The sequence below is a fragment of the Grammomys surdaster genome, unplaced genomic scaffold (genome assembly GCF_004785775.1).
Source record: "Grammomys surdaster isolate TR1022 unplaced genomic scaffold, NIH_TR_1.0 239, whole genome shotgun sequence".
NCBI classification, from domain to species: domain Eukaryota; kingdom Metazoa; phylum Chordata; class Mammalia; order Rodentia; family Muridae; genus Grammomys; species Grammomys surdaster.
In genome coordinates, this window is record NW_021604684.1 from 6,237,731 (window position 1) to 6,264,556 (window position 26,826).

At 43.1% G+C, this 26,826-nt stretch overlaps 1 protein-coding gene across 3 annotated transcripts in view; it reads right to left on the minus strand.

Annotated features, from left to right (window-relative positions):
• Positions 1–26,826, minus strand: part of Nedd4l (NEDD4 like E3 ubiquitin protein ligase) — a 215,750-nt gene that overhangs the window by 160,813 nt on the left and 28,111 nt on the right. Inside the window, exon 1 of one of the 3 annotated variants that reach the window (XM_028774295.1) lies at positions 26,310–26,389. The exons of the other annotated variants lie outside the window; for them this stretch is intronic. The gene's annotated coding sequence lies outside the window, so the exon portion shown is untranslated. Of the gene's footprint in view, positions 1–26,309; positions 26,390–26,826 lie in introns of those variants that run through there. 3 annotated transcript variants of the gene reach the window in all.

Here is a 26,826-nt window from a genome sequence, read left to right on the forward strand (position 1 = left end):
AGAGGAGAATAACCAACCCCGATTTCAAACACCTAGACTTTAAGACTTCTAGACCTGGAGAACTAGGAGGGAAAATGTGTGTGGTACTGAAGCTACCTAAGCTGTGAGACTGTTATCGTAAACCTAGCTTTGGGTAAGTGACAACTTGTGTTAAGTATTAATATGAAAATGCCATCCACATGGACTTCTGATTCACAGCTGTACACGTCACTCCAGGATGCTCCTTCCCTTCATTCCCAGCAAAGATCCATCTGGAAAGCTGGGCAAAATAACATGATTCTGAAAAGAGCAAGACCTTTCTCCATCAAATGTTCCCCTCCATATCAGTCAGGAACATCAAACAAGGGTTCCCAGGTCAACTGAATCCTTCTCTGGAGCCCATGGAAACCAGCTTATGCTGAACCCCCAATGCAACTGACCAGTCATTAACAATCTCAGCATTAAATTAAAACATGCTTAAAAAATAGTTTTTAATTAGCAGTGGCTAGAAGTCTATATCCAATTCTTTCTGTCTATAGGAAGAAACTAGGGCCCAGAGTGATAACCATGTTCCTACTAATTAGGGTAACATAGGACCAGAACTAGCCTGATCTCCCATGTTTTGTCTCCCCAAATTTACAGTGCCTCTATTTAGACTACAGCAGAAGGTACATGGACAAGATCTCAGAAACCAAGGGGGCACAGCAGGCCACAGAGCCTGTCTAAAATAGTTTAGCTTAGCTTTTTAGCGTGGATATTGGGGCTGTGTCAGTCTTGGTTTGCTTTGGTAGGGGGCATCTGGTACACTGTATGAGAATGGAGAACAGCTACAGACACTGCTCAATGTCCCTGGGGGGCAATGGTGGCTCCAGATAAAGCAACTGGTTGAAGGGACAAGACCTAGAGAAGAACATGGTGGTGGTGCCTTTGGAGCCATTGGAGAAGGAATAACAGTATAGCTGTGGATAGGGAAGAATCCAAGGAGTGTGATGGAGGCTTTATTTAGCATCTCCCCAATGGAAGCCGAAGAGGCACATGCCAGGCTGAGAAAAGCAAGGGCTCCAGATTTGATAAACAGGAAGGAGCTGACATCTTCAGACTGATGATGCCTCAGTTTCACAATACAGGCAGCATGCAGTCAGCACCTGGAGGAGGAGAAACTGCGATCCTTCTCGGCATGGCCCAGAGTCTTCTCTGACCAAAGAGAGGCCCCAGGAAGGACACCTGAGAATGACCAGGGAAGGTCTAGCAAGAAGCCTTCCTTCCTGCCTATTTCTTGGAGACAGTTCTTTTCCAAATGGCATTTCAAACTGTTATTTAAAAATCACATTGACGCTGCCTGGTTACGGTAAAACAGTAAAATGCAGAGAGCTGTTCCCAGCTATTAGGGAGGTTGAGGCAATAGGATCATAAATTAAAACTGGGCCTGGGATGCAGAGGGGGCTCAACACTAGTCTAGGGAACTAACTGAGGTTCTTTTCAAATATGCAAAGTGGAGGAGGAGGAGGAGAAGGAACGAGAAGGAGGTAAGGAGCTTGGCTAGAATACACTTGGTCCAGGGTTCAATCCTCAGGAATGCACATTTTTCAATTATGATGTTCCCACAATTCTATACTATTTGCGATTAAATGTGCAGCTTTGGATGACTTGTGGGCACTTATGATGTACTACCAAACCACCTGCTCAGTACTATTTATTATTCTTAGACAGCTGGGTTGTTTATAAGCTAGGTCTTATAAACATTATTAATCAAATCATTTGCTAAATGTGGATTCTGATGGATGAAGTCTCCATGCTCACAAAGCAGACACTTTAAGTATTTCATAAAATGAGCCCAGCCCAGTGCCTTCTATCTCTGTTAAGAGGCAAACTGTTAAAATTTTCTCTCTCTCTCTCTCTCTCTCTCTCTCTCTCTCTCTCTCTCTCTCTCTCTCTCTCATACACACACCTTATACATCTAGGTCTTCATTCATAAATCAGTATATTTCAAAGAAATATAAGGTGTACATTAATGATTTCTTTATTTTATAAGTATTGTGTATGTGTACCATACAGATGCCCATGAGGACAAGAAGAGATTGGATCCTTTGGAACCCTAGGTGCAGTCAATGAGAAGCCATTTGATGTGTGGATGTGGCTTCTGGGAACTGAACCCGGGTCCTCTGCAAAGTAAGTGCTCTTAAACACTAAGCTGTCTACCTCGTGAGCCATGGAAAAGTATATTTAAAAGATAATTAAAGTTTAGCTAGCATATCCAAATGGAATATGAATAGTTAAGAATTACTTTAGTCAAAACAAGATCTTAAGAACATAAAATTTGAATTTCTTAGAATTCCAAAGATAGTTCAGGTTTGGTGTTTTTATTTTCTTTTAATCGTAAAAGGATCTGCCAACTAGTGAAATCTTCAGGGATTTTTCCCTAAAAAGCCTCCATGATTTAACCTATAATATGTAGTCTCTAAAAATTATTTAAAACATAAGCTATCATGAGATGTTTACCATAAAATACTGTTTATGTCAAACTCACAAACTATTTCCTTATATCTAATTACACACATAGCCAAGGGCTGGAAAGAAAGGCAACAAGGTGGTGACCAAGTCTCTCTCTCAGGCTGCTTGGATTTACAGGATTTATGAGATTATAGACTTGTATTATCTTTACATTTTATCTGCTATGATTAATAAAGGGTATTTAAAAATGGTGACATGACTGTACTGTCACTTCTTGAAGGATGAGTAAGCACACAGGGAGAGAGAACCCAGATGCTTGATGTAGAAGCCCAAGTTTCTCTGTCTTGCTCAGAATCAGCTACAGTAGCAGAGAAACTGGGACGCATGGTGGGGGAGGAAAGAAAAGAAGCAAAACACGGATGACTTGGTGCAGGCAAAACTCTTTATGTAACTCAGGCAGAGCTTTGTAACTCTGGGTCTGGAATTTCTTTACAAAGATCTTCAAACAGACCCTCCTGTCTTGGTCGAGCTTATTGTTCCAATGCCTAACTAGAAAAGAGGAGGTATGTGTGTTAGCCTCCTTCACAGGTTCCCATGATCATGTCCTTATGCACTTAACCAAGTAACAAAACAACAACAACAACAAGACATGGTTTTATCGAGAGGAGGAAAGGGCCCCTGGATTCTCCAAATATCACTCAGTACACAAGGCTGTACACCTCTGCCCAAAGCATATGGTCCCCAAATCTGTATCCCCGAAACCTTTGGCAGCTTATAGATTATGTCCTGGTTTCTGAAATGACTGTGTTCCTGATTTTGAGTTTTCAGAGGAGTTACCTAGAACCCCAAACACATTGTCAGACACCATGATGTCCACTCAACATTGGCCAGTCTCCCAGCTCGATTGTAGTTGAAAGTCTAAAGAGCAAAGAACGCTTCAATGGAGCTTAGGCTCCGCCTCTCCCCTGCACCCCCACCCCACCCCACTCCCACCCCAACCCCTGCCTGAGGGGCTGTCAGTCACATTCTGTTCTTGTCTTTCTCTCACACATCCAATCCAGCAGCTGAAAGGGCTCTAATTGTCCCAGTGAGTCCCCAACTCTCTCCTCCTTTCCATACCTGAAGCCACTCCTCTCTGAAGACGTCTCCTGCCCTAGGCTATTGCAACAGCCCCTTAACTAGCCTGGGGCCACTCTCCCCAGCAATAAAAGGCAACAAACCACTCCCATTTCTGGCAACAGGGAGGCGCATTTCCTCCAACCATAACCATAGAAATGCAAATTCTTTACAACAGTCTACACAGCCCAGGAGCCCTGGCTCCCGCCTGCTCTCTAAACCACACAACGGATCACTCTCCCAATCACCTTGCTATCACTTAAACCTTTCAAGTTCATCTCGACCTACCTCTTTCTGACTGTGTTTCTTGAAAGTCCCTCATGTTTAAAGGAAGCTCAATGACTATGCTGACAGGGACATAAATGCGAACCGAGTAAAGTAGGGAGCAAAGTGCTTAGGTCCCCAAATTCTTTTTGTCAGTAATCCCATTTCCAAGAAGAAACACAAAAACAAAATCCAGTTTAAAGCCTTTCAGTTTTGCAACAGAGATACATCTTTTCCCACTTTCTTAAAACAAGAACAAAAACAAAACTAGAAACTTCCAGCAGACGTGACAAAATAAGATGCAGAACACGCAGAAACCGGAATGTTATTATGTATCACCTGATAGAGCAAGTTACAATGTTACGAGGGCAATCAGAAAAACCTACATTCCCTCCCAAAAGATAAACAGAGAGAACCGGCCCAGGTATGCAATGATGCATAGTTGATAGCCTTATGTTTAGACTTAGAAACTTCTGTAATTTTTCCAATGAGAGGGGAAAACCCCTTTTTATCTTTAACAAGAACAAATAATGCTATAAATAATTGTTAATGTTCCAAAACACTCCCGAAGGGATATACTGAAAATAACAATGTTAAAAGTGTCTACCTAATAATATGTATATATTGAGTGTGGGCACTGGTTGCATAAACAAGTGGTCGAATCCACTTGTTTTCTATTTATAAATAACTTAAAAATCAACGAAAATTTAACAACTGGGAGGGAAGAGGACAAAAGGCTACAAGCAAGTACTTTCTAGAAAGGAAATAAAGTGCTAAGAGTACTGGATACTTCAACTAATTAAAGACAGAAAAATGATGGGTTCTCCTTTCCAGGCTGGCAAAGTAAAAGGTCTGACCAATCAGGGTAATGCCACGCACAGGAGGAATGCTGTTCTCAGCACCAGCTGCCATCCACAGGAACTAGTGGGCAACTTCCCAGTGTCTGCTCTGAAAGGTCTCCCTGGGCCTGAATGCTTCCCAAATGGTGGTGCTGTGTGGGAGCCTGACTGTTTTGGGAGTGCAGCGTCACCAGCCCAGGCTCTGAAGGTTATACCTCCTTTCACTCCATCCTGCCTTTTCTGCTTCCTGGTTTGTGCTAAAAATGTTCTCATCCCCTTGAGCCTTCACCATGCTTTCGTTACCAAAGTGGACTAAAATGGCCGAAACCCTTGAGTCCAAGTACCTATTCTTTAAGCTTGCTCTTTTAACTGGGGTGGGGAGGGGTGATCCAGGTGTCCATGTGCTCCCTTGGCCGCTGTTCCTCAGATGCAATACGCTTGCTTTTTTGGCACAGGTTCTTTTGCTGGCCTGGTGTTCACTAAGAAGGCTAGGCTGGTCTGTGGATCCCAGGGATCCTCCTGTCTTCACCTCAACAAACTAGAATTACAGGGGCACATTAGGACTTGCAGCCTTTTCTTTCACATGGGTGGGGAACTGGGGGGACTATATTACGGCAAGCACTTTACCAACTCAACTATACACCTAGTCTGACTCTGGGAACGTTCAAATTTGATTCAAGATTCAAGACTAGTAATTGTTTACAGAAACCACAGCTATACCAATAAATCCCATGGGGGTTTTCAAGACAGGGCAGATGTGGGTAGATGTCCTAAGCTACATTACCAGGGTTTCTGAAAAACACCCAAGCCATTTCACATGCTGGAAAGCAATACACAGACAGGGTCTCAGAAAAGAAAAGGAGAGAGAGAGACAGAGAAATGTAATTAAGATGGTCAGAAAATCCAGGGGATATCAGGAGATCAACTCAAGAGCACGCTGGAATAAGAAAAAAAGAACCTATGGTCTAAGAGAAAGGAGCCAGGATTTCTAACCTCAAACCACAGGCCTCTGCAGCTTCCTCCACAGGGAAAACATGGATGTGGTTGACAAGCAAGCCAGACGGGTAGCAGCTCGGCTGTTAATCTGGCTGGGAGGAGAGGTTTGGCAATCCTGCTGTCCTGTTCCTTGTCATCGGCATCAACCTCTGCTCCATTCGCCCAGCCCAGATCAGGGACATTTCCAGCTCTTCCCCATGCTTACTTTGAAGTCTCATGAGATCAAAGCCGATCCGACATAGCACTAAGCTAATTCTTCCTGAGGCTGAGTGTACGATATTATAGAACACAGACGTTCCATAAGCCAGCCATTTTCAACAGACAGCTGTTCATATCGTCAGGATTTTGCTACTAAAATGGCCAAGTAGATCTATTTATACATAGGACTGTGTGTGCACTTTCTAAAAGACACCTGGATGAAAGTTGCAGAGATATCAGTGCATTTTATTGTGGTTTGCTTTGCAACAGAACCAGGTGTCTTACCACATTGTGGTGGTTAACCTTGGTCACTGATGGGGAGAGGGGGCACCTGGCAGGTTACACAAGCAGAACTGAAATTCCGTATGTGAACACATTTTTAGTGTATCATCAACTCTCACAAACTGTCCTCTGACCTATAGAAACCACACACACACACCTTAAATATATAAATGTGATAATGATAAAAATGGCTGCTAGGCTTTTGGTTGCTCTGACACAATTAGCATCATGCTACTATCTGCTACATCCTGCTAACAAATATTATGCACTACGGTTTCCAGTCAGATGGGTTTCAAGCAGGGGCTCATTTTACTCTACATTTCCCAGAGGAACTTTTTTTTTTTAATAGGTTCATCGGTTGTCTGCATTTATTCTCCATGGTTTACACATTTTGTTTTATTTTGAGTCAGTCTCATTCCTCAGCCAACCTGCAGTCTTCCAGCCTGGGATTATAAGTGCATACCACCACACTCAGTTCACGTTTATTAACCGGTTCCTTATTCACCTTTCCTTTGAATGTGCTGCTCTTATCCATTTCTAAGTTACTGGCAATAATCTTGTCTGATTGGAAGCTAAGCAGGGTCGGGCCTGGTTAGTACCTGGTTATTACTCTTTCTCTACTTAAAATGTGTGTCTTTTACTAAACAAGGGTTTTCCCTTAACATACGCCCCATGGTCTTACCTGCATTAAATTTTGCTCAAGTCCTTCTCACAGCACAATTTTACAGTTTCTTACCTTCGCCTCTTAAAAACCGAATTGTCTGTATGCAGTTATGGTTTGGGAGATTCTGGGGCTTATTTCTGATAACACTGACAGAGTCATCCCTGCATCCTTCCTGCCACCTCTGATCCAGATGAAGAGATGATGGAGCCCGCTCCGTCTACCGGATAGCTACATGCTTTTCTCAACACCGTGCAACTATCTATCTGTTGCAGAGGAACTATCCCTTACTCAGTAAGACAGCCACACTCTCTCTGTCTAGCTCCACTGAATTCTTTGGACCCTGAGTTGATACCAGGTGGCTTTGACCATGAAAACCTTTCTCAGCATCCTGTGATCATCTTGGAGCCCAATACACGCTCGCTTGATTTTCTTCTCTCACATCCATCTTGGCTCTTCCCCAGAATTGTGCATTTACTCTTTGATATAAACATCGGGATTGTTTTATTCGATTAAAAAACAACTCTAGCCAGGCGGTGGTGGTGCACGCCTTTAATCCCAGCACTTGGGAGGCAGAGGCAGGCAGATTTCTGAGTGAATCTAGCCTGGTCTATAGAGTGACTTCCAGGACAGCCAGGGCTATACAGAGAAACCCTGTCTCAAAAAACAAAACAAACAAACAAAAAAACACTCTGCAAATCTAAAAAGGATTGCAATAAATTTACTCATTAATTTGCGTTAACTACATTCATTGCTTTATTTATAGTTTCATTCCTTCAGGTTTTATTTCATATTTTCACTAAGAAAGATGTTGGAAATAGAATGCTGGTTGGGTTTTTTTTTTTCCCCAACTTGACACAAGCTATGGCCTTCTGAGAAGAGAGAACCTCAATTTAGAGAAGATCTTATCACATTGCCTCTAGGCAAGTTTGTGGGGGTATTTCCTTGGTTAATGATTGATGGGTGAGGTCAGTGAGGTGGCGCCACCCCTGGGCAGGTGGTATTCCTGGACAGCATATGAAAGCCGGTTGAACGAGCCAATGAACATTGTTACTCCCTGGCTTCTACTTTAGCTCTTGCCTTCAGGGTCCTTCCGTGAGTTCCTGTCCTGACCGCCTCTCATAATGGAGTGCCTGACGTGAACTCTTTGCATCCTGGGTTGCTTTGTCATGTTGTATATCACACTGACAGAAAGAAAATAAGACAGAAACTGCCCCAGGAGAGTGGGATGTGAACACTGTGACCGTCGTGGGAAGGACTGTGGAGGTGTTGAGAAGTGTGGGCTCAAACAGTCACCGAGTGATCAAGCTTAAAGGGCTGTTGTGTAGGAGCTTGAAAGATAATGTGGAGAGCACTGCAGAAGATGGGGGCCTGGCTTGTGAAGCTTCTTTTGAGGATCCCTTCAAGACTATTGGGGCCATTTGAGGTTTCAGAATAAGAATCTGTGGTTGTGGTCAGCTGGGGCTGATGAATCAACTCTGCTTAAGAAGAGCCCAGAACCACTAACGGGAATTCTTTGTTGAGACAATCAAACCTGGTCACTGAGGCTGGGAAATTAGTGGTGATTAGGACAGCATCAAGATGAAATCTTTCTGAGAAGTGGTTGCTTGGGGCCAGCAACCAGAAGCTGTGGTCTAGTGAGAACCAAAGCTGTGCCTTGTGTCCACAGCTGAACTTGGTAATGTGTGTGAGTTTCTCAGGTGGTCTTGGTTTGAAGATAGTGAAAGTGTCTGAAGATTGGCACCGTGAGCCATCAGGAGAGTTGTGGCTACAGCCTCAGATGCATAGAAACCCCAGGATTGAAGGAGTCATGCAGAGAAGATGGGGCTTGAAATCTTTTGACATGGTCAGAGTACCTGAAGATACCCCAAGGAAGGCTACTGGTGAAGGGGCAGCCAAGTAGCAACAGAGATACCAGATTTTTGGAGATGCCAGGACCATGGGATGGGTAACAAGGACAGCAACAGCTGTAGAGTAGAGCTGGCCTCACCCTAGGAGACGAGCTATGTGTCCTGTGAATGACAGGGCTTGAGAGGAGCCAGACGACTGTGTGAGAGTCCCAGATGGAGGACAATGACTATATGATTCAACGGAGAGTGCTGGATGTTGGTTTTGCTTTGTTGAAATTGTGAGTGTTCTAATGTGTGTGACTTGTTTTATTTTGCAGGAATCTACAGCTTAGAGACTTTGGATTTTTAGAGCTTTTGTATATTTGAAGGAGACTGAACTTTTAAAAGGACTGTGGGTCTTTAAAAGTCATACTATGCTTTATATTGCGATATTAGCATAAGATCTTAGAGACAAACAAGAAAGGAATTTTAGCAGTGTTAAGCTTTTATGTGCCAAGGTGACAATACTTCAATTGTGCTCAAAATTTTTTCATTCATTCATTCATTAATTAATTGGTCAACGTCACACAAGCTAGGGTCATCTCAGAAGAGGAACTCTCTCTCTCCATTGGGTCGGGAGGAATGTCTCAAGATTTGTCTGGAGGCAAAACATATTTTCTTGATTAAGGTGGGATGCCTTAGATCACTGGGGTGGTGCCACACCTGGCCCGGTGGTCCTAGATGGTAGGCTAAGAAAGTAGGTCAAGCAAGTTAGTTACACTGTTTCTCTATGGCTTCTGCTTCAGTTCCTGCCTCCAGGTTTCTACCTGGAATTCCTGTCCTGACTTCCCTCTGTGATGAAGGGTGACCAGAAAGCTGTAAGATGAAACAAACCATTTCTTCCCCAAGTTGTTTCTGGTCATGAATAGAAACCCCAAGTAAGGACAAATGGTTACCTTATATTTCCATGCATTTGTCTTTGAAAGAACAGACATTTCCTAAAATTTTTACTGTTTGTGTTTTAAACCTAGCCCCCTTGACAATTCTTACTGGTTTTAGAAAATGCTTTTCCTTAGAGGATCTTAGAATTCCAGGCACATAACCCTTTCAGTGAGCCTTCAAAACAATATTAAGTAATTGTAAAAGGGGGCACCCTTGCTGATTCCTAATTTTAATGGAAACAGTTTTGACCTTTAAATATATGCTGTTGTGAAACACACACACACACACACACACACACACACACACGTGAGAGCACACCTTTTGTTATTGCTCTGCCTTCTGGTTTGCTTTTTCAGATTTACTGTATTATTAATATCTACTGTCTTTATCAGTCCGTTTTACAGCCTCTGCTGTCCTAGCAAGTACATATCTCCTGATGGGTTAGTACAACAAACGATGATGTTTAGAAGGGTCTCCAGTCCTTTAAACTCCCCAGTTTCACTGAAGGGAAGCAACAACTCCAGTGTATTAGCCTTGTAATATACCCACAAACCTACTGGTTAATAAGTTATTGTAAACTTCTCACAAAGATAATATTAGTCTACATTGCTTAAATGTATCAGTTGGGCTACAGTGATGGTTTACCACTTAACTGCTCTGGCAGAGGACCTGGGTTTGAGTCCCAGTGTGGTGGCTCCTAAACAAATGTTCAAAGTGTCTCAGTATTTTATTGATAGACTATTTCACAAACACATAGTACATTTTTATAAAATCTGCCACCTATCCTCCCCTCCACCCCCACCTTATCGCCCCCATCACTCTTCCCTCCCAAGTTCAGGTGCTTTTTGTTTTTATAAAGTCTACCAAATCTATTTAGTGCTGCCTATGTATGCACTGGTGGAGGACCATCTACTGGAGAATGGGTATCTCCTCAGGGACTACATCCTTGAAGATAACTGACTCCCCCCCCCTCCAACCCTCAGCAGCCACCAACCTGCAATAGCACCTCAGTTAGGGCAGGACTTCATGAGCCCACACTGGGAGTACTAAGCTTTCAGGTTAAAATTCTAAGTACCAAGATTTCAGGTTCAAGTTCTAAGTGAACTGGGAGCCTTTCTGTGCTTCACTATGTCTTCCAGTAGCATACATAACACTGAAACTTTATGTTCCTTAAAGGTTGGCTAAAACAGCTAAAAACATAAAAGTAAAAATAAAGAAAATATATGCAGCCTGCCTGCCTTTTCCCATGACCACTCTCAGCCACCCTTCTTGTCTCTTCTACAGAAACTGGTCTATCCAGCTTTACGCTGGTTCTTGGATCAGTTTTGGTCTTTGGTGTTTTACTAATGAATCAGTCCTATGTTTTTAAGTGTGTTGGCTATGGCTGTGCACGGCACTTTCCTGTAAATGCTACTACCCACCCCCCCACCCCACCCACCCATTCGTCCATCCCTTTTCTCTTCCCGTTACTATTGCCTAACTCTTTTTGTTTGTTTGTTTTCTGAGAAAGAATCTTGCTACAAAACTCGACTGACCTGAAACTCAGGATCGACACCCCCTCCCCAACCCCCAACCCTTTCTCACTCTGTTTTAAAGGACTTTGTGGAAAATAAGAAGCAGTACTTGATCATAATCCACACAGGGCCTTACCTGCCTGACAAGGACACTAGACTTGGACTTTCCTCCCTGCAGAATTCATCAAGGCAGAGAGGCTTGTGTGTGTGTGTGTGTGTGTGTGTGTGTGTGTGCACTCAGTGGGAGGGGGCACTGTTTACACTATTATTTCTAGTGCATACGGAATGTGCTAAGGTCCTGGGGTTCCCAGAATCAGCCAGTGTTCTAAGCCACTGATGGCTTCTCCATGCCTGGTAGCTGCAGCCCTGTCATTCTCCCACAATGCTGTTCTCAGGGCTCAGCCACTCAGTCATTCTGGGCCCCTACTATGTATGGATTCCTGCCTTCCATTTGTCCTTCCTACTAGCCAGCTGCTGAGTTTACTTTGCTCTCTGGGCTTTGTTTTGTTCCTGTTTTAACTTTCACCTTCACCTGTTAATTTCTCTGTCCTTTATTTTGCCTATTTTCTATTTAATGTCTTACCTTTCAAATTCTTAAGGTACAGACAACACTCCTTCAAGTAATTTTTGTAACCCCCAACCTTCAATATTAAAGGTACCTCCCCTAGTCTAGACAAAATATTATGTAATGTTAAGAAATTTATTTATTTATTTATTTATTTATTTTTACAAAGAACAAGAAAAAAACTACCACAGAGGGAAACAAAAATTTTAAGAGTCACTAGCTCAGGCTTCCCTGGAAAATCCCTAGGTAGCCAAAGAACCTTGAACTTTTTACCCTCCTGCCAGCCCCACCTGAGGGCTGGAATTTCAGGTCTACACATCACACATGGTTTATATCAGATGAAAGTTTTAAGAGCCGTGTAATTAAGTCAGGGTATGAACACATAGCTGGCATTCTCAGAGCAGAGGAGCAAGTGGGAGATGCTGCCTCCGTTCCGGACATAGGCTTAGTCAGGGTTACTATTGCTGTGATGAAACACCATGACCAACAGCAACTTGGAGAGAAAGGAGTTTATTTTATTCACAGTTCCACATCACAGTTCATCATCAAAAGCAGTAAGGGTAGGAACCTGGAGGCAGGAGCTGATGCAGAGGCCATGGAGGGGTGCTACATACTGGCTTGCTCCCCATGGCTTGCTCAAGCCTGTTTTCTTTTAGAACCTAGGATTACCAGTCCAGAGATGGCACTACCCATAATGGTCTGGGCCCTCCCCCATTAATCACTAATTAGAGTGCCCCACAGGGTTGCCTGTAGCCCACCCAATCTTATGAAGGCACATTCTCAATTAAGGCTCCCTCCTCTCTGATGACTCTAACTTGTGTCAAGTAGACATAAACTAGCCAGCACACAGGCCAAATCTAAGCAAAGTCATCATTTTCCTCTCATACCCTGTTGCTGTTAGCCTACATTTTACATCCTAGAAAAAGTGTTTGTATTCACAGACAAGTCTAAAAAAAAATAACATATGCTGATGATGTGTGCCTTTTATTCCAGCAATAGACAGTCAAAAGCAGGCTGAGTTCAAACCCAGCTTGTTCTACATAGCTAGTTCCAGGTTAGCCAGGACTAAATAGTGATGGTTGTCATAAACAAATAAGTAAATACCCACCACCACTACCACGACCACCACCACCAACAACAACAGGAGCAAACACATGCAGAAGAAAAACTACCACCAGAACAAATCCTGCAGTGGATATATCCTGGTCTTAAAACTGTAGCCGTAGAACTGAGGACATAACGCAGTGTTATAATGCCTGGTTAGCATCCATAGTGCCCTGGGTTTAATCCCCAGCACCACTAAAAAACAATCACTTGTATCTGTAATCCTAAATTAAGCCACTTCTGGTCTCTGACTGGACAAGGACCTGCTCTTACATCACCACATAAAGGCTTATGGCAGAAGGCTTTATGGCCCATTTGGGTAACTCAGGGGAATGAGAAAAATCAATCCTTTGGAAGCCACTGTGCTTCCAGGTTCAGCCAACACACACTATGAGAAGAAAGCCCATTTCATCTTTCTGTGGCAAGTCTCAGAAGTGGATGCTGAAGGGACCAAGGTCTATGCATCCCAGAGTAGTGTGGGAGGCTCTGACCTACTTAGAAGGCCATCTAAGACCAGAAGCCACATAGCTTCTAGTCCCTTAATCCTCACTCCAGGGATTTTTGAGGTGTTAAAGGTTCCAACCTGGCTGGAGGCATCTGAAAATAAGACTCAAATAGAATCTCATTCGCCTACACTCTATTAACTCAGAATTAATTTGTGATCTGGGAAGAGTTTGGACTCATGGTTCCATTTTTAGACCCCATGACAAGAGATTGAGAAGAAGGCTCAGCCTCTTTAAGGGAAGACACTTTAGAGGCTCTGACTCATGACAACAATTAACACGATAATTTATCTAGGAGTTAATGCAAGTACCATTGTACAGGTTGCTGACTGATCCTTATGAAAGCCAGACCCCAAGGAAAACTGACTATCCTCAATACTTCTTTCATCTTGTTCCTGAATGCTTTCCCTAGCACCTGCCAGTAATAAAGATGTCACTGTGTTAATAGCAAGTCTTCTGGTGGCCGCCACCTAGTGTTTCTCGGGGTCTCTAGAACCTGTGAGGAAGCAATCTCTTCCTTTCGGGCCAAATGCACTTTGTTGGGAAAGAGTCACAGCTCTGCCTTAAGTGAACAGCAACTAACACCTACACTGTACTGTTTATGCAACCTGTAGACCCTGATGGCCGGCTAGAGCTTGGATACTTGTGCACACACCAGAGTACAGAGGCAAGTTTCAGGGTGATTGAGTCCCCAGAACACCACTGTAGAGGGGGGCAATAGCACTGCTCCCATCAAGTCCAGCCATGCTGAGAAGGTAGACAAGGGCTCAGGGAGTCTATGGCATCAAGCCTCTTAGAATCCACTGGCTTGCTCTTCCTAAGACTGACACCCCAGATACCTTAATGCCATCATCCACTTGGAGATATCTAACAACGCTTTCACAGGGGTCGCCTAAGACCATTGGAAAACACAGATATATAAACTATATATGCTATATATGCATTGTGAAAGCAAAACGAATTGTGTAGGTTTTTGTATTGTAATATCTACTTTATTGCTATGGTCTAGAATCAAACTTATACTATCTCTGAGGTACACCACTCTAATACACTGTTGAGTTCATAAGATTTATAGAAGTAACATATGTAATGATAATATCATAAAACTTACAGAAAAGGGATAAAGGTATAAAATAACACATTTGTTATGTCTCCTAGGAATATCATTAGAATAAATTTGGATCAAATAATTTTATTGGATATTTTCTTTATTTATAAATAAAATAAAAATATCCCCTTCCCCATTCCACTCCCCATAAACCCCCCTATCCTATTCCTCCTCCTCCTTTCTGCTTTTATACCATTTTAATTACATGCAAGTATTAAGGTCAGGTCTAGGTGGAGGAACTAGCAATACAATAGATGCAAATAGTCAAGGAATAAGGAAGATAATGAACACAAATAGTCAAAGAACAAGCAAGGCAATAAACAAAGTCCCATGATCATTCCCATGATCACTATTTCTAAGGGCTTATCAGGATGACCAAAATATTTGAGCCTACTTTCCTGTCCTAGCCCAAAGTAATTTTCATGCCTGAAACCTACTTCCTTGTTCTAGCCTAAGATTTAGATTCCTGCCTGAAATTACTTCTTTGTTCTAGTCTAATGGCTGTTTCCTACCTGAAGCCCATTTCCTTGTCCTTGGCCCATGTCAGATTTCTGCCAAGTAGCCCCCAAAACTCTCCACATCTCCCCATTTTTCATTTCATAAAAAAGACTGAGCCTGTCTTAGGTCATTCTGACAAGAATGGAATTCTTACCCATTATGGAATATGCATTATCAAAAGCAATGCACTTCTGTCTTAGGTTGGTAAGGCTCTGTACAGAATCTTACCTGTCACTGGCTTGCCAGCCTGTTAAATTTATAACTCTGTCTGGGGGTCCATTTTCAGTTTCAAGTCATGTACTTTGACTGCTAACATGTTGATGTTGTTAGAGATAAGCTTTCACACAATGGGCAGGAATAAAAATATTTCCAGGACAAAATGGGCTAATGTGATCAAGCTATATACGCCATTCTTGAGGCTTGACCAAAATGGAAATAGTGACTTCAAGCCATAGATAATTTTATCAGCATTATCTGCAGCATCAAAGCTCAGCAGAGCAGCATTCTTTAAATTCGTAATCCCACTATGCAAAATTAAAACATCCAGATAGGTGTTAGAATTATACCAAATACTCTGCAAGTGTCTTTAAACTAACATAAACTATATATGCATATATAGCAAATATATAGCAAAATTACAGTTATAAAGTAGCAACAAAAATAATGTCATGTTTAATCCCAACACTTGGGAGGCAGAGGCAGGCAGATTTCTGAGTTTGAGAGTTCGAGGCTAGCCTGGTCTACAGAGTGAGTTCCAGGACAGCCAGGGCTACACAGAGAAACCCTGCCTTGAAAAAGCCAAAAAACCAACCAAACAAACAAACAAAAAAACCCAAAAAACAAAAAACAAACAAACAAACAAAAATAAAAAATGAAAAAAATAAAATAATGTCATGGTTGAGGGTCACCACAACTTGAGGGACTGTAATTAAAAGGTTGCAGCATTAGGAAGGTTGAGAACCACTGCCTTAATACATTTCACTAACAATAGCCAACAGATTATAAACAAATCCTACGCCCATGCACATATACAAAGACTGGACTCCATTTACATTGAGCAAAACACAACTCCAACACTGCAGACCAAGGCTCTGCCGGGACTCTAAGCAAGCACCCGTGTCTATCTTTCCACAAGACTTGTAAACAAGGCATCTGCTTAGGCGCTGGTTCTTTCTCCTACATACATACCGCTTTTCTGTGAAAGATTATTAGAACAATCTGTTTTCCAAAGTTCACTGGCCATCAGCTCTGTGTTCTGGTACAGAAATCACCTGTTTGTGCTTCCTATACCTTGCAGATTTCTCATCTTATGCCTGAAGTACTTTCCCATCAGGTTCCAGGCTGACTATTGCTGTCCTTAGCAAACAAGTATGCATTAAAGCTTAATAAGAGAAAGTGGGAGATGGCAGAACCGAAGTGTTTTTTTTTTTCAGGAGAACTGGGGAGACAGGTGTGTCAAGAAGCTTGTGTACAGGATGGGTAGAAGGATCAACTGCTTGGGAACAATGCCATGTTTCCATCACAGTAATACTGGCACTTCTCCTGTGCTCATTAGAGGCAGGAACATCATTGGTTCCAACTCGCACATTTGTGCTGTAGTATTTGTGGCATGGCGTCAAGGACTAACACGCCATCATGCCTCTTTCAAATATCCACATAATGAATACCTCCCATTGTAGGAGGTGGTTCTGATGCTAAGGTCCTGTTCCCCAATTGGTTCTTGGTCTGTCAGTAAAGAAAGCCTCAGGCCAATTGCTGGGCAGGAGGTATGGGCGGGACTTCAAGGTCCCTGGAGGCAGGGAGACACAAGGAAGGGTTCCCCATGTAAGGTCTCGGGAGGAGCTGGGGCCTGTGGTCACTACTACAGGTGGGTGATTATTATATCAAGTTGTTATTACACATCAACTATCTGTTCCTCAAGTTCTGGAAGCAACCCAACAGGTGCTCTGGCTTTAGATTAGACACTCTTCCACTTGTCACTTAAGTATATCATGTGGTGTGTAGTATAACAATGAGGGTATATTCCCAGAAATGCATTATATTAATGCTATAAGGCGCATATGCAGGGACTAGATGGGACTAGCCACTGAAGTTTAGAGCAGGTGGGAGAGATGGAGATAAGAAATTGGTAAAAGCACGATTTTCCAGGTGGGAGATAGTAGCATCCAGCAATTATGCCTAGAAGACAAGTTGAAATTAAAGGTCTGTGTCTTTTATACCAGGATTCAAGGGAAGCCAGGCAGGGACTGGTAGTGCGGCTATTTCCCAGAGCAAAGGCGGGTAGAGTGTAAAATTGCACGCAACATCCCATCTCAACAGGACTACTTCAGTTTTATGCACACCTGTCCCTTTACCTCTGGGTTCCTTTCTTTTGTAATACTTCTCTCACCTATCTTAAGCTATAAAATAGTATCTCTAGGCACTTCGAGCAGTGTGGCTGTCCTCCAAGGCTTTCTTTATGAGGCCAGGAATGAGCAGCCCAGTGCAAACAGCTCTGCAAACACAGTCAAGAGAACGCTGGCTTCTGACTGAGAAACTTAGTGTAATCTTCAAATTGACTTCATTTAACCATGCTGCTACTGGATGCTTAGGACATCTGGTACTCAGTGTGCAGAGCACCCTCACAGAAAGAGGGTCCTGAGTATAGAGAGGACAGAAAGGAACTGAGGAAGTCTTCTCATAGACGCTTGCACCCCAAAGGTTATGACAATGTATAAGAAGACTCATCCTTGCACAGGGGGTGTGCAGCAGCGGTTCTCACTTTCTTGCAATCCTTAATACAATTCCTCATGTTGTGGTGACTCCCAACCATAAAATTATTTCATTGCTACTTCATAACTGTATTTTTGCTACTGAGCAGTGTCTCAGTTCCTAAGACCATTGGAAATATGTGTTTTCCAATGATGGTGCCCCACAGTCTGAGAACTGCTGGTGTAGAGGGGCCAGTACAAGAGGATCCAGGACATGGACACAGTGCAAAGGAAACAGGAATGACCATGGAGGCAAAGGGCAGGCAGTTGATCTTATCTGGAGCAAAGGGAGCAGGAAAAGGAAGGAAAGAAACCAGGCTGAACCAGAATATATTTAGAACATTCTACCTTCAGTTAAAGGGAAGGCTGGAAATTCCTTTTGGGTGTGGGCAGGTCTCTACCAGTTCTCTTAGAGCAAAATCTTCAACTAATGACTAACGGAGAGCCCTGAAACTTCAAGATTCTGCTTCCCACGTGCTTTCTATTCTTATTCTGCACCAATTAATCATCTCATTTTCCTCTCCCATTAGACACACTCCTGTCTCTGTCTCCCCACTCCCTTTCCACATCCTTCCAGTTGACACAACCCAAGCTCCCGAGGATTACAAAACAAACTTTCAAATATTATCACCACAAACATATCCTCTAAATATAGCCTCCATCATGTTGAGAAAGGGCAAATATCTTTGCCAGGTGACCCTAGTTACCTTCCTCAATCTCTGTTACTCTTTCAGCCAACTGTGACCAGGACTCATTGCCAGTGTTGTGCAGGCTTGATGGTTCAGGATCCTTCTGACTCTCAAGTCTCCAAATACTAGCTGGCTGGTGATCATAAAACCACATTAGTTCACGGAATTAGAGACCGATGCTATAAACAGCCATATAACCTTGTCATAGCAAAGAGGTGTACATATCTATAGCAGATTCTATATCGCCGAGGCAGATCTTAGAGCATCTTGTTAGATACTCAGAGTAATAGTTAGATGTTCTTTAACACACACACACACACACACACACACACACACACACACACACACACACCGGGAGGGGAGTATGTGATATTCTTTGTTGATATATGTCTGTCAACGTGGATAACCATGGAGGACAGAAGAAGGTGTTAGATCCTAGGAAGCCACAGTAACAAGAGGTTGTGAGCTGCTGAACCTGGGGTCTGGGGCCTGACTCCCTCCTCTGAAAGATCAGTGCATGCTCTTAACTGCTGAGCAGTCTCTCCAGGCCCCCAGTCCAAGCCTTGCCTGTTAAGCTGTTCCTAGTCCACTGGATATTTGCATCTGATTTACATTCTGCCCCATCACTAGTAGGATGCGGGTCCTCTTTTCCCTGCCCTTTGTTCTTAGTCTCCTTTACCAGGCACTGCACTCTATCGAATTTCAGAGCTGAGAAGCTCAATTTTTATCTGAAAAAAACAAATGACTTCTCTTTTATAACAATGCATGGTATATTATTCTGGATTCCCAGCTTCCTACCTGTGACGCCTGCACCCTTCAGTGAAGACAAAGATCTCTTATAGAATGTGTGTTTAAGCTGGGCGGTGGTGGTGCACGGCTTTTATCTCAGGACTTGGGAGGCAGAGGCAGGCGGATTTCTGAGTTCAAGAGTTCGAGGATAGCCTGGTCTACAGAGTGAGTTCCAGGACAGCCAGGGCTACACAGAGAAACCCTGTCTCGAAAAAACAAAAAACAAAAAACAAAACAAAAAGCAAAACAAAAAAGAATGTGTGTTTAAGACGAAGAAAATGCTACACCTGATTTGAAAAAGACTTACTAAAGCTCACAAATATATGCAATTCGCTTATGCCACTGCCTGTCACCGTAGACACAAATACTCACTAAAGCAACACAATCACATTTGTCTGTCTAAATGCTAGCTGACTCGGTTGGCATTACCTGATGGTAACCCTGCCCTGTAGAAATGTCAAGGTGTCCATTGAATAGCAAGCAGCATCACAAAATCCAAAAACTTTTTCTTATCTTTTTGCATCAGACAGAACCAACCTGTTTATTAAGCAAAGCCCACAAACAAAATAAACACTATAAAACAAACAAATCATGCCTGGAAAGTGGGAGGCAGGCAGACACAGTGGCAAAATCTGTCATGAATCTAGCTACACTTGGCAACTTGCAAAAGCTAAACTTCACTTAGGCTACAATGGTCTTTTCACAGTGGACATCTACAAGGGGGATTTGCACCAGGCTGACAAGACTGACATAAATCTTAGAACCGAGGAACTTTTTTTGCATCCTCAATAAGTCACAGTACATAGCGGTTATTTTTCGAATGTTATGAAATTTTAGGGTCTGATTCACTAATCTTTCCAGACAGTCTGGCAAGACTGGGTTTATCTCAGAGATGACGATCAAGTGGAGAGCGTACTTTAATCACATAAAAAGTAAAAAGAATTGTGTGCAATGTTTTTATCAGCCATAGTTATTTTAACATTTACTAATTTGGGTGCAGCTAGCATAGCATATGGGGAAAAGATTATCTGTTTCTCGGTATTCGAGAGTCATCTTTTTAAAAACAAAAGCAACCCTTCCCTTATTTGTATACTTTTATCAACGGTACACTAAAACCTTACACTCACTCTGTAGAACAGACTTATCAACTTAAAATATGGCCACTTTCCAAGACTGGCTTCCTGAAATTGCAATCCAGAGACTAGCAATACTGAATCCAACAAGACATGATTTTTATCGTGACAACAATTTCATTGCTCGGATCACTTTAGCTGGGAAGTCTGTTTGTGCATAACTTAAGGAGTAACTTACAACCACGCTTTTATTTAAGTATATACGGAAGCCTAATAATATCAATTATTAATAAGTCTGTGCTCATGCATGCCCACCTCAAGGTTGCCATAAGGCAAAGTTGTGGAGCTAACATGCTTCTATGTGTATATAGGCAATAATTAGACTACAGTGCTCCTTCAGTGTTCACGAAGTGTTGGCTCCAGGATACGAAGGTGCTCAAAGTCTGTATGTCATACTGTGCCATAGTATTTACTGTATATAAACTTTTCTATGGAGCTTCTGCTATTTTTCATATCAGTGATATGGAAAATAGCTTTCCTATATTATGAGGGGAAGCTAACAGGGAAGGTTCTAGACATGTTTAATATAGATGCGATTTTCTCACTTGCATATTTTTGGATTTCTGCTGGGTCTCTGATTGCTTGAAGCTGTGGATCTGGAACCACAGATGTGGATTCTATGGGGAACACATGCAGTAAAGAGAGCCAGAACCACAGATGTGGATTCTATGGGGAACACATGCAGTAAAGAGAGCCAGAACCACAGATGTGGATTCTATGGGGAACACATGCAGTAAAGAGAGCTGGGGCACTTCTCAAACAAGAGAGATGTAGGACTTCAAGAAGACTAGAGAAGACAAGCAGTGATAAATGCATGAAGCAGGAATGGCAGGCAGAACTAGCTAGAAAAGACTCCTCAGCAAAAGGACCGGTTCCAGGCGAAGTCTGGGCAATACACAGACAGCAGGCTGCAGGATGCATGGGATGAAAGTGAGAATCCATTTGTTAAAAAGAGCCTTTATTGTTCCTGGTGACCAACCACTGCTGTGTCCCCTTCTGAAGGCAGCATCAGATCAGGGCTTCCTCATACTCACCTATTATATATAGGAGGCCCCTTTGGAACCCACGAGAGTAGGGCGGAGCTTAGTGTAGCTCTGCAGAGGTAGGCTGAGCTTAGTATAGCTCTGGAGAGACCTCTTGTTTCCAAGATGAGAGGGTGTGTGACTAAATCCCACCAGAACGCCAGAATAACACCCACTCAGGGTTGTTTATTCCAGAACACCAGCCACACCTTGAGAATAGCCAAGTCTACTGGAAGGCGGCTGGAGTATTTTATGTGCATCCAGTGCACATATGTGCCATCCATGTGACAAAAGGGAGCTGGGTTAGGTCAGAAGAAAACAGAAATGTTGGATGAAGCATTGTTGAGAGTCAATTCTTTGTTAAGTCAGCCTTGATTGACAGCAGCAGTCACCTCTGGCCCTCTCAAATACATGGAAAGCTACCCATGTGGGAAGCAAGTCAGAAGCAAGTCAGTCTTCACCTGAAAGACATCTATCAACGGTGGTTCTAATTCTCCTACTTGCTCAGTCAGACCCAGTCTCATCAGGTCATCAAATGTCTTCCCTGGGTCTGAAATTTACCACATGCGTCTCTGGGTACAGGTAAGCACACAGAAGCACCTCCACCATTATCCCATTTGCAAAGCCAGTTTAATCTAATTAAGGATTCAAGAAGCATATGCATAAGAAATTTAATCTTGAAGATTTCTAAGAGCAGGCAGAATGACAATAAAAGGTGTCAGAAATGAGCACACGATTAACTGAAAAGTGAATTAATTAACAGACAAAGTTACCCTAAGAACTGAAAGGAAGGAGAAAAACACGTCAGAGGAGATTAGAAAAGGAAAGATAACCTTTTGGAGCCGGTTCCTTCATCCCCGAAGGGAGCATGTTAGACTGGATTAGCTCTAAGATCTTAGAGTCTGTTTCCAGAGTTGCACGTCAGCCTCAAACTCACAGTGACAGCCATAGACATGTGCCTGTCACATCCCCACCATGAGAGAGATGAGACCCAAGCCAGCTCATCTAGAGACACAGAGGCCCACAGCCAGATCTCCAGCTTGCTGCTTCTCTCTGTGCCAGTGAACCCCCACTCCAAACAGCTGGTGCAAGAAATTGTCAAGTCAGGGCAGGACATGTAGCTCAGTGGTAGAACTGAAAAGGCTGCCAAGGCCCTGATTTTCAACCCAAGTATCACACACATACACACATCCATGTGTGCACACATGCAAACATTTATAAAAAGTATTAGGTAATTATTTAATTATACTTTTATTAATTATCAAGCTATATTAAAATAAGGTACTTTGCCAATAATTTCAACTTGAAAGGCACTTTAAAAACTTTTTACTTTTGTCTGTCTGTCTCTCTATCGTATATGTGGGGCTGTGGCTGCCATAGCAAGCATGTGGAGGTCAGAGGACTACTCATGGGAGTAAGTTCTCTCCTTCTACCACATCAGGTTGTGGGGATGGAACTCAGGCCATTAGTCTTGGCAACAAGTACTTTTCTTTACCCAAAGCCATCTCCCTGGCCCTGTCAAAGACACTTTATTACTCTAAAGCTGTATCGGTGATAACTCTTTTTCTTTATTAATGCTGTCCAACACACACACACACACACACACACACACACACACACACACCCCACTGTTTTATTCTCCAGAAACAACCACATGTTGGTGAAGGGGACAGAGCCGCTATTATCTGAGAACTGTTTTAAGCAACCGATGATAAGTTTACATACAAGAGTTCAATGTGAATGAAATGACTAGCTTTTAAACACACTGGTTGGGAAATATGGTTGGTGAATAAAGCACTCGTCATAAATGCACAGGACTGGAGTCTGGCGCTGGCGTTGTGCACTGAAGTAAAGCCAGGTGAGTACTGTGCAGCTTGAATCTCAACCCTCCTACAAGATGGATCGTGGACAGAAGGATCCCAGAAGCTAGTGGGTCAGCTAGCCCTGTGCACACATTGAGGAACAAGAGACCCTTACTCAAACAAGGTGGAGGGAGATAGGTGACATCTGAGGATATTCTCTGGCCTCCACATGCATATTGTCACACATAATTGTGCACGCATGCATGTCCCCCATACACTGAAAATAAAAAGCAATTAAAAAGCTCTGTATTAGAATATACAAACCAGTGTTTATAAAACACAGTCACTAAAGAACAAAGATGCAAAGTCAATGTTTTGCCTTCAGCAGCACTGAACTATGATGCTTTCTTATTTTTTGTTTATTTTGATGTGCTGAGACAATATCTTATGTAGCCAGATTGGTCTTGAACTTGCTCTGCAGCCAAGAGTGGCCTTGACCTCCTAACACTTCTGCTTCCACTCCACAAGCAGGAGGACACTAGGCAGACACCACTATATCCAGCTGATTTAGTGCTTAGAAAAGAAAAATCATGCAACACACACATTTTATAATTCCCTAGTAACAAAGAATTCAGGTTTAAAATCATATTTAATCCTACCCATCCCATGATTCTAGAATAAATATCAGAGTCCCGGGTAGTGGCCAATCTGGCCTGCGTGAGGTAGAACTTAGCCTGAGAAAGAGGCCGAGATGGCTCACGAGGGGCCCACACACACCCTGCCTCAGAGGACCACACACCTCAAGGATCATTTTGCCATCCACAATTAATGCTGGCCCCATTCTCTAAAACTCAATTTAAGGTAGGGAAAAGGGAAAGAGGCCTCTGGACAGGATATAAAATATATGCCTTATGTAAATGTCTCCAGATTTCATATCTGCTGTTCTGCTTCTTTAGAGAGAAGACAAGTAGTCCAACACTCAACTGAGACCTGTGAGAAACACACTCCCCAGTTGAACCTGAGAGATTGCAGGTTGAAACACAAAAAAAACCTAAAACTGCCCTTAATGGATATCTTTCAAAAAAATCACAAAGGGGAAGTCTTGCCTTAGTTACTATAAAAGCTATTTAACCTTATTTTAGGTATTGCCGTGGAGCATAAAGAAAGCACCGGTGCTGGCGTTAGGGTCATTAGGAAACACTGCTGTGCGTTCTCCTCGACCTGTAAGTACAAAGGCCATCTAGACAGCCCCGCCGCCATTTACTGAGAATGTCAATCAACGATGAACAAGAACAGATGGCAGCCATGGTGCCTGCAGGAGACCTGGACATGCAGATGGGGACACACAATCATTTAATACCATCATGATCTGCCACCACCCTGCCACCTCCCAGAGTGCCCGTGGCCCTCAGGACTACCCCACTCCTCCCGGAGCTACCTGTCAGTCCTCTGGTAGGCAGCTTGTAGCTGCTGTCTTCTCTAGCATCTGTAGTTTGACTTCACCTATACCACCCAGGAAAGAGCACAGAAGACTGGCTTTGCCCAGTTCCCACAGGTGGGCAGGTGGCTAGCAGGGAAGAAGTCCCCAGAGGAGGGAATGCAATTCCACTTGAGCAGTCTCGACCAGGTTAGAGTCATTTACCCTAGAGATCATTAACCAGGTGCTCAGGCCTCTTGGCAAGAATGGAGAGTTTGGAAGTTGAAAGAATGTTACCAAACACACAGTTTGAGTCACCAGGAAGAGTACATCAGTGTCCAGGCAGGAGCAGAAATGAGGTCACCCCTGGCTGGGGGAAGAGGACACTCCTCTGGAGCTGCCAGAGTCTATTTGGTCTTCCTGCTCCCGTATGGGGGGGACAAACATTACCACATGTGCAAAGCAGCCTACAGGGAGGAATTATCCACAGATAAGGAGTGCTAGGTTTTTTTCTCAGCCATGTTCAAATGTCATTTTGTGGTGGTGGTTTTGGCTCTACAATCTCATGTCATCCACAGGGAGAACAGTGAGTCCCTATAGAATTAACCGTTCTGTGTGCCTCACATCTAGAGATCCAACACCACATAATTTGCAAGGAAAACAAGTCACCATGAAGCAAGAAAGGTCAGAAGTTCAATTTCACACATTACGAAGGCCCATGATTTTGAAGACTCCTGACAAATGTTTTGTTTTCTGGTGTGTTTCAAGCTATCCCCACAAGGTTAACCTCCTCCTTCTTCCTAACCCATGAAACCACACAGAACACACATGCCCCGTCTCAGCCTTTGTGTAAGGTGCCCAAGAGCTTTTTATCATTTATTGATGGGTATGTTCCTTAAATGCACCCTTGCCCTGGTCTTCCATTCGGGGCTCTAGAATTCCATTGTCCTCAAATCATATATTTGTCATATAACATGCTTGGTGACTTTGTGACCTCATGGAAAGACAGCTTACTACAAGAAATTAATTCCTGTATTTTTCTAAATGGCATTTACATAAGTCCTCTTTAACTTAGAAACAGAATTTATAAAATGCCCATTGCACGTTCTCTAAAAGAGGCTAACAGTTCCTATTCTGAAGACTGAGAACTATGAGAAGCTAGTGAGAAAGGACATCTCACTGCTCAGTATCAAAACTTCCTGACAGGACGCCTCTCTCCACACAAGAGCAAAATGATAAAACCTGTGCAGCTCTGTGAAAGCTAAACTTAGGAGTCGTATGACTTGTACCCTCGAGTTTCCTGTGTGGTCTGTGACAAATCACGTCCTAGGAAGTAAATCTCTAGGGATTCAGAAACATACCTATCCCATGGCAATCCAGGTGACCACACTGGCAATGCTTTAAATCGGAACAAATACATAATGAAGCCTAAAAACAAAAGAGCTGTCCTTATTTCCACCTAGAATTTTGTACCAAATTTCTGAACTCTGTGTGACAGATCCTTTCACTATGTCTATTTTTGACATTTGACAGGAAAACAGCAATGACAAATGCATCATTTATTCATGGGGAAAGCACTAGAGAATTATCCGCATAATCATTTTCAGTGCTGTACAGTGGGAAGAAGCCTCGGGCAAGATGACAGAGGTTAAGCACATAAGGAATAATAAAAAAAAATTATGCTATATGTTTTGATACAGGTATCAAGGCATGCTAAAAATATCCAATGAGCACTTTAAGAGAGAGAAGGTATAAGCTCAAAGACTCCTCTAAATTCTAGCACATGTAGGTTAAAGCTCATGGATCCACAATAGGAGATCGTTCTGCACAGATCAGGAAAGAAGACAGACACACTTACCAGATTCCAGGCAGGAAAACCTCCTTTAAAAGGGAGAGGGAGAGGAAGGCTGGTCTAGATGCAGATGGTTGGTCTGTTTCCCTTAACAACAGCAAGAATGGAAGAGGAATCCTGGTCTCTCCAGTTCCCTACAGGCAATCAACAGCCTGGAACGGGTGGGCGGAGCAAGGTGCTGGGAGGGAGGGCTCTGTAGCTACTGCCCAGGTAGGGAGGTGAAGAGCTTCCCACCAGGCAGAAAACACTCTGAAGCTGTGCAGAGCTGGCTGTGCTGAGAGCTGTCTGGGCTAGAAGCTGCTCCTGACGCCTGCCTGTCTCAAAGCATGAACGAATTCAAACGTGTGGAAGACAGAAACAGCTCATCACAAAGGCAACCCAGCCAAACACTACAGGCAGAACTCGGTGGATTCCAGAGACACAGAGAACAGATCAAGCTCTGCAATGGTGCCCTGCAGCCAAACTGCACCTTGGAAGTTGACAGCCAAGTTTTAAGAAGTGTGCAGTCTGCCCCAGGTGACCT